The sequence below is a fragment of the Leptonotus elevatus genome, chromosome 9 (genome assembly GCF_054856555.1).
Source record: "Leptonotus elevatus isolate MCC_2025b chromosome 9, RoL_Lele_1.0, whole genome shotgun sequence".
In the NCBI taxonomy this organism is placed as follows: Eukaryota; Metazoa; Chordata; class Actinopteri; order Syngnathiformes; family Syngnathidae; genus Leptonotus; species Leptonotus elevatus.
In genome coordinates, this window is record NC_141247.1 from 20,213,812 (window position 1) to 20,223,543 (window position 9,732).

Here is a 9,732-nt window from a genome sequence, read left to right on the forward strand (position 1 = left end):
ACGTGTCGTATATTGAGTGTCTCGTCTTGTAGCTTAGCCTCGTCTTGTTAGCCACAGCCAAGTCGTCCACGCTCAGCCAAGTCGTCCACGTTGTCCTTTAGTATTTAAAGAGATACTTGGTACTCATTTAGTCATTTTCAGCAGTAAAATATTAATATTTTGTCTATAATTAATTTGATATGTTCATTATTTGTCATGTACAATTAATACCTTAAAAAACACACTTTGTTTGCCACTTGCTGTCGACTAAAAATAACATCACAAGTGCTCAAGGAACGGGTAACGACCAATCATGGCTCAGTTTGTTAATATCACATGACCAAATACAGAAAACAGGTGAACCGTGATTGGTTGTTACATGTTTCCTGAGCACCTGTGATGTCATTTTTAGTCGACTGCAAGTGGCAAACAAAGTGTGTTTTTAAGGTATTAATTGTACATGAAAAATAATGAACTTATCAAATTAATTGTAGACAAAATATTAACTTTTTACTGCTGAAAGTGACTAAATGAGTATCAAGTATTAAGTATCAAGAATCCCTTTAAATACTAAAGGAAAAAATATTGTAAAAGTATTTTCTTCTGCCTATATTTCATATATTTATTGCTGTAAGAGTTAAGGAAACAAAAACAGTTATTTTAGTCATTCTTTGAATAATTGGCTGATTAATTGGTTAACAGAATTTCATTCAGCCAAATATCAGAATCGGCATCTGCCTCGAAATATTCATATCGTTGGGCTCCTAATTATTTCATATTACAAAAATTCACTTGCACAAATAATAAACATAACAAAGAGCAATGTATTTTCATTACTGTTATTCTTTCTCGCGAGAAAAAAAAAAGGTGGTGTAGTAGGCACGTAAGAATCCCTTGAAATTGCCCGTGGGGTGCCAGATTAAAGATGCCAGAGATTAGATGTCGCACACAGATGGTGTGCATGCTCCATCCACATCGGCTGACCTGCTACCATCGCTGTGATTACCAACAACGCGCTAAACATGTCACGACCGCGCTTGCCCTCTCCCGTGAATTGTGTCTGTTCACTGCCACTCTCACTAGATGCCCTCTGGATCTGTGGCGTTATCTCCCTGATTTATCACCAAATCACATTCCTCTTGTCTCCGTGGTGGTTTTACCTCAGGCCGCTTTGGGTTTACATTCCCTCCTTTTCGATTGCTTTATTAATTCATGTGTATTTCTGACTTGAATATTGAATACTACAAAACAAGCTCAATATATCCAGAGATCTTTACAACCTACTTACAACATTGTTCCTTTATGACTTGTTGCTACAGAGTGTTGACTTTTACAGGTGGGCAACATATTTATAGAACGTTTCTGGCCCTGGAAAATATTTTTTTTTAAATACTTTGGAGAGATGGGACATGACAGAAATTAAACATTTGTTTACCTACCCTATCTAAGTGGATACATGTTCTCTTATTCGTAGATTCTAGCACGGATAGATTTCAGCAAGGATCATGTTCATGTTAAATTAACCAAAAGGGGTGTCCCCCCAAAAAAATCACTATGGACTTCCTTTATTCTTTGTCCTTTTAGGTATCATTTAAAAGATGTGAGGCCATCAGTATTTAACATCTTAGGCTTTGCAGTTTTTGTAAGCATAATGCCCTTGCCCATGGCTCACCAATTGACATTGGAGAAGCGTTGCAGAATTTTTCTTTCTTTCTACATCCCCAACTGTAGTCCATTGCCAGTTTGAGAAGGGTCATCAAAAGTGTGTTAAAAGTATGTCTGTGATGTAATACAGAAGAAAATAGTCCAATTAGCCCAGTGCTAGGCATGGCACACAAAACCACCTTAAGGATTTCTGCCGGATTTGATTTTGCCTAAATTCCACAGTCTTGTCGGTTTACTCAATTAGAGAGATGAAAGAGGCACATCGTTAAACTAGTTTTCCAAGAGCCTCCACAAATTTTCATCTTCAGCATGAAGCCTTTGAAACAACCTGATGTTGATACGGGTAAAGCTTCATCACTCCAAAGCATCTGCTGAAACGAGCTGTCAAAAAGGACCAACACGAGTCAAATAAATAACCCACAAACAACCTCAAAAATTTTGAGTAAAATAGCTGAAAAGTTAGTTCGAATAATTTTTTTATGCAATTAAATTGGGTTATCTAATTAACGCAAAAAGTTGGTTGAAATGAATAACCCACAATTAATAACCCTTTGTGAGTTAAATAACTCAAAAAGTTGGGTCGGTCCATTGCTCCATTCTTGATCCAATTTGGGTTATTTTTTACCCAACCCAACCCATGTTCCAGGGCAGCCGCCAGGATAGACTTTAACCTGTCTTTGTATGGACGCCTGCTCTAGGAGTTTGGTGTTTTCATCAGTTGCGTAGCAGGCACATTTCAATGAAGCTATTTTTTAAGATATTCAATTGTCCCTAATTGTATTATTGCACATATGAATTTATACCACTGAAAAAAATTGGATGCCTACTCCCAATATATTCTGGTTGTCTCCGTACACAGTTGTGGACATGGCTCACACTCTCCTTCCTAGTATGAGTAGACTTTAAAGCAGCTGCTAGTGAGAACATCACAAACATGTTGTCCCTCTGTCCACAGCAAAAGTGTTGAGTCGCTTGCCTGCTCATTAATCCCCATCGGCCCATGTCACCGCTCGGCAAAAGGGGCCAGATTACTCCCATTTCTGGCCTCAGACTCTCATTTAGCCCATACTTCACACCATTATTCAACCATTGAGCCATAAAGCAAATGGTATTTACCTCAAAGGCCAGAGCACCTCAGGCAGCAAACTATGAAGCCAGGAAAGGTGGAAATAATTAATACGAGTGAGAAAGTAGAAACTGACTTCTGCTGGAAGTGTAAGCCTGTCATCAGTCATCCAAGAACATAGCAAACGACTGAAATGAGCTGGAGAGGGATTTGACACAGATGTCTGACATCCCCATCTAATCCTTCACCACAACTGGAAACGCTTGGATAGAATGGACTTGATTGCCATGGCAACAAACAAAAAAAATCATAATCCCGCCGACCCCAGCGCTGGGGTGATTGGGTTTGATTTGGATGTCAAATCACTGGCTGTCTGCCAAACAGTGACTCAATGAGGAAGCTGGTAATTAGTCAACATCATGGGCAGGGCCTGCGGTCCATTATCATCCACAGCCATGAGATTCTTTGCTTTGGATGCACAAGCCTCTTATAGAGCGGGAGCAAAGCTCAGCCTCACGTGTAACGCTGATTCCATCTGTTCTCGTCTCCATAGCTCAGCCTCGCTGCCTGTCATTTGTTTTAATGCCACACAAACAATTCCATCTTACCGGAGGACATGTCAACATCTGGATCGCAAAGTGTGCATTCCAAGAAAGACAAGTCAAGGTCGGAGGAAGTGCGCCAAGTGACCTGGATAACCTGGATGCCGCTCTTTGAACAAATGATGAAGCAGACGATTGCGCTGATCTCTGATTTGAAAGAGAATAACATAAAAGTGATGATTAGAAATGTATGCTTCAGTGCTGCACAACTTTAGCACAGAAAACAACAGAAAGTAAGCAAGTAGAAGAGTTTGTGTGTGTGTGTGTGTTGTGTGTGTGTATGTGTCAGATGAAAAGAGCCTTCAGTGAGTACATAAAGCCCTGCGAGGCCCCGGTGACATTTGGCATTTATTGTGCTCCGTATGGATTATATCCACATTATAACCAGAGTCATGATCTGGCCTCAGGATGGCATTCGGTGTCATTTTAATAATTTCTGACACACTTGTCATCACGCCTCTGACCGAATTTAATATTGCTGAGTTTTGATTGACAGACTGTTTGGTAAGATGGATTTCTTCCTTCAACCGCCCTGTATTTTAAAAACAAGGCATAAAAACGTAAAAAAAAAAATGCCATCTGAATTCATTAATATTTCAAATTAGGGAGTTAATTCACTCACCCTGTTTTTCATCAAATAGTTCAATTATAAACAGTCAATCAGAGGAATTTAGCTGTGGAATAAACTAGTTCCAATGTAATATTAAAAATGATCTTACCTCTTGTGGAAGTGGCGTCTTTAATGACCATTAGCATGGCGATGCCATCTTATTTGCCCCATTCAGTTCTCCATAACAGTCGTTTTTATTTAGTTTTAAAACTCCACTTTCACGTGACATAGGTTTACTGGTAATATCGTTTATTATTAATCTTCACCTTAAAAATATATTTGTACAAATAAATGTCTCCGTCCTAGCAAAAATGCCCCTTCTCCCTGCACGCCCAGCCACTATTTGCGGACATAAGGTAAATGCTCCAAAATGTACGAAGTGCAAACAACGGTCACATGCATCTGCCAACTGCATAGGAATTAGACACAACAGCACATCAAAGCATACATGACTGCATGCGTTTGTGTGCGTAAGTGAGTTACTTTTGTCATGTGCACACACGCACGTCACGCCACAATAATCCTGCTACTGTAATACAGGTTTTGAAGCCCAATGAACACACAGAATATTGAAACATGTGATGCTCTGTCACCCCATGCTAAACAATCTTGCATTATTCACTCGAGGAGGTCTTTGACTCCACTGTAGTTCCCTTTTAATATGTGTACGGATGCTACAGCATCACCATCATACATACAACATAAATAATACAAATTTAAAAAAAAATCACCACTCAACATTTGGCCAGGGTATAAAGAAACTGTAAGATGCCTAGTGAAATGCTTTGAGACTTGCCCACCGGAGAAAGTATGCACGATAGTACACAAATAATGAAGATGAAAAGAATAAAGTGAAGTTTTAAAGAACACAGTTTTAAAATTTAAGCCAGTTTCTTAGTTCAGAGAGAATAAAACAAAAAGATAAAATCCTGTTCAAAAAGGCAAGCTTGATTTCCTGCCAAAGATTTCAGTTTTAATTAGGATTTTGTTATCATAGACGTCATGATAGGAACAAATCATCTTTTTGTGGCTTCAATATTAGCTTCAGTGGGCCTCAAACAATTTGATCTCGGGGCCGTGGGAGCGCGACTTTGCATTTTTGTGTTTGAGTGCTCTGGTCTCTCATCAGATTCAATAATGGACCACAGTGAAGGGAAGTGGTATCGCGTTTCAAGTCTTTTATGTCAGGAGAGGACTGGCTAGACACACACAGCCTGACTTATGACCAGCGGGAAAAGTTGGAGGAAAGAGAAAAGGAGAAGGGGCAACAACACTCAAGCACTCAGAGATGGCGAGCAAGAGAGTGAGAGAGATGCAAAATGCAGCAAAGAGGCAGCTGTCTCAGAGGTGTGTGTGCGTCCTATTTTTAGTTTCCCTAATGCACATCTTCCAACTCAAACAGCTGCTGGAGCATTTGCATACTAAAACACTTGAGCACTGTTGTTGTTTCTTGCAGACAACGGCCAGCGAATTCCACGCAACAGGGAGGCTTCCGCTGGCTCAGGTGTAGTTTAGCCATAGGGGCGGATGAAGTCCCGCCCCTCAGTCCTGCGGTTGTTTTTTTGTTAGCATGAGTTACCTGAGCGCAGCCGCACGGCAGCGAGGTGCAGCGTCACATGACCCAGAGTGCTGCAGCTGCACAAGAAGGCAGTAAATAGCTTACGTCCCATGTGAGCATGAGAGTGGGACACAAGAGGCCGGAAGGGGTCATTAATGGAGGTCGTTAATCCCATGATAGGAAGGGTCTCCAATTACTTACTCATTTGTAAATATACAGTAGCTTCTTTGACAAGCTAGTGATAAAAATGACAATAACGTGGTTGTGGTTAAAACAAAACAAAAAAAAGCTTAAGAAAACAGTTGGGTCAAAAATAACCCAATTTGGGTCAAAAAAGGAGACGTCCTTTTTCGACCCAAATTTCGTTATTTTATTTTTTATTTATATATATATATTTTTTTTAAATTAAAAAAAAATAATTCTTTATTTTTGACCCAACTGTTTTTAGTCTGTACACAAAAAAAAATGCTGGGTTGTTTTCCTAACCCCTAACCCTAATTGGGTAGCTGTAGATTTTGAGCAGACTGCGTTACCAGAACTTTTAATACTGTAGAAAATGTGGATAAAAATTGGTACACTCTAAAAACTGTTAGGTCAAAAATAACCCAATTTAGGTCAAAAAGGGATTGACTCAAGTAGTGGATCCGTAGCTTTTTTACCCAAATTGGGTCATTTTTGATCCAACTGTTTTTCGACTGTACACACACAAAATGCTGGGTTGTTTTCCTAACCCACTAATTGGGTAGCTGTAGATTTTGAGCAGACTGGGTTACTTTTAATAGAACATTTTGATAAAAATGGGTACACTTTAAAACACTTGGGTCAAAAATAACCCAATTTGGGTCAAAAACGGAACGACCCAAGTAGTGAAACCCTTTTTGAACCAAATTGACCAAACTGTTTTAAACTGTACACGCAAAAAAAACCTGTGCTAACATATCACAAGAGTGACTTGCCATGGCCCTGAAAGGGGAAAGTTACTACTTCTTCCCAGAAAAATGTTGGTAATAAAATTTGTATTAATTAACGACAGCTCTACATAATCTTGTAACACATTTCTTGGCAGTTTTAACTCATCAGTGTGGGTAGTTTTTACCTTTTGCTGGATCAAAATTTGACCCAACGTGTTGGGACAAATAGTATATATAACCCAGCATTGATTCAGCCCTTTTTGGACCCAGCACTGGGTTTGCCATTTCACCCTATTTGGGTTGCTTTTAAGCCAGCAGTTTAAAGAATGTGGAGTCTTGAAACATTCTTGGCCCAAACCTCATTTGAGGTTGCCATGAGAGGTTCCTGCAAACGTAGGTAGGGGACTAACCCTACCCAGAAGTAAGAAAAGAGGTTGTTTCATTTATTTATCAAATGTAAAATATTTATAGGATTCAATCTACTGGCAGAGGACGACCAGGCAGAGCAAAATGTGGGTGGAAGAATACCAAAGTTTATGGGTGGATGTTTGAAAAAAAAAAGCGTGTGGCGGAGAGGCTGCCTGCTGCTCATTTTTGTCCTGAATTACATTTGCCGAGCTTTCCGGTGTTTAGAACTGAGTAGGTCAGCACACCAGGAGCCACTAATGCGTCACTGTGGAGTCGTCGACTGACACTGGGAGTGCACACCTCGGCCGCATAAAAGGAGTCTGTTTCGACACAAGAAGACTGCAGACGTTCCAGTCGAGCCAGTTTAGCAAGTTCGCAGTGTTTTCCCTCAAACAGCAACTCCTTAACGCATCTCTTTCCCAAATTCATCACAGGGCTTTGATGCACCTATAACTGCTGCTTTATTTGTCGTTAATCCGCACCAAACTGCTGTGTGAGGATTACACATTATGACTGATGTCGCATTCAAATTAAACTCCCGAAAAAACACGGGCCTTCCCCCTCTGACGCATATCTTCACATACGGCAGACAGATGATCAAACACAAAAGGGGGGGCGGGGGTAGGAACTTAGGAAAAACGGGGGGAGAGGCGATGCTGCGACAGATCACATTCAGTGAGTTAGCAGCACTCTCTGAGCATGGCGCTATTTTAAATAAAACATGAAAGCAGGAGAAGAAGGCACTCCTCCGGATGCTGTGACTTGTGACAAAACATGATATTGTGAGAGACAGCACACCCGGCTGCGAGCGACCCCTGGGAGGACTCGACCCTCCCCTTCACGTGGACTCTAAGTGGAAGGAGCGGCGGTCGACCACAGTCTGTTCCGAGGCACACATCTGATTTGTTCTATTCAACAACTATGTTTCCCACACAATATATGGATATATGGAATATATGGAAATAAAAATATCTGTTCGAGGATCCAATTGTCATACAGGTGTAACAAGTCGTTAAAGGGATACAATGTACAATTAATAACTTTAAAAACTAAATTTTCCACTTGCTGTCGACTGAAGATGACATCACCTGTGCTAAGGAAGTAGGTAATGACCAATCATGGCTCACCTGTTTTTTGGGTTTCCTCAGCAAACTGAGCAATGATAGGTCGCTAGGTGATGTCATCATCAGTCGATAGCAAGTGGAATTTTTTTTATTCAAAAGGTATTAATTGTACATGAAAAATAATGAAGTTACCAAATTCATTCTGGACAAAATATTAACTTTTTGTTGCTGAAAATGGCTCAATGAGTCAAGTATCAGAGATTTGTTTCGAAATACATTATACAATTTAGAGAATTACTTAAAATAAGGTTAAATGGTTTTAATGCTACTTCACCAGCAGATGTTTTTCAGTGCAGGTTGGTGATGCGGTGTCCTCTTCAACGTCTCCTTCTTGTGGAGTGCCCCAAGGGCCGATTCTTGGTCCTTTACTTTTTTCATTCTGTCTTGTTCCGCTCAGGTCCATCCTGCGTAATTCTAACATGTCGTTTCATTGTTACGCAAATGACAGCCAAATGTACTGTACAGTCAAAAATGCTTGGGTGGCTTTTCATTTTTTACATTTTAATGAGAAAAAATGAAAAAAGAAATGAGGTGGTTTTCTCATCGTTTTTGTTTATTTGTGTCTATTTCCTTGGATTTGTGTACAGCACTTTGGTCAACTGTGTTGTTTTTAAAGTGCTTTATGAACAAAGTTGGATTGGATTGCTTCAGATAGTTCGCTGACTGCTTTAGAGCGCTTTAGTGTTGCGAGGAAAAGCTTTGTGATGACCTGCTGGGATATATTCCAGCCATTTTTCATGGCGCTAACATATTTATGTGCAGGCATAAAAAGATGCTAGACAAAGTAGCATCCGTTTTTCCACTACACTCCAGTATATGACTTCTACATTTCAATTTAGAGGTCTCATTGTATATCAGAGCCGCCTCACGGCATATCGGAGGCATCTCAGAAGAGTCCAGGTTGACCTTTGGGACACTTATGTGCTTCCCTCCTCCTCTTTAGTCTTGATACACTCTGACAGACACTCCATCACATACACACACAGGAATGTGACAGCCATCAGTCAGTGGAGTTTTGACAAAAAGGAACATTATCCATGAACTCACATCCAGATCTGTTTAGGCCGCCTTACACTCGGTGCCATTAAACTCAGAGAGCCTGGAGAGGAAGGGCCTGTGTCAACACTGATATGACCATGTAAATAAGTCATGTGTATCTCTCTCGCTCTCCCTTGCTCTCCTCCACTCTCTCACATACATATTTAGAATTCCCTGATTTCTGCTGACGTGGAGAAACACATGAAAATTTCATGTAATTTTTAAAAATTCAAAAGGATGTTCTGAACTTTTGTTGGCAAGATGGATGAATCATTTATTCTCTTTGGACAAGCAGGGACCTTGGGGTTTGGAATTATTCAAAATATAAACAATGATATGAATACATGAGCAGAAAATCAACAACAACTGCTTCCAATTCTCTCATGACATTAACAATCTAGGGTTATAATAGTTTTGGATTTGTCGTTGTAGCTAGTTTGTATTTCGTTTTTGTTGTCGCATGGAAATTTTGAACATGCTCAAACCACTCATACTCACAGTACGGACAATATAAATCAGGTGCATTTATAGCCCTTCACAAAAGAGTCTTCAATTAACTTATTCTAAATATTTTTGGAATTCGGGAAGAAGAACCTGGATAAAACCTTGACGAGAACAAGCAAATTTGAACCCTCAACCACAGAACTGTAAGACAGTGGTACTAACCACTAAGCCACCATGCTGTGATATTTAATATAATATTCATCTTTAGTTTGAGCTCGATAATCTACACTTTCCAAATAATGTGCTTTGGAGGGCAATTTGAGCATG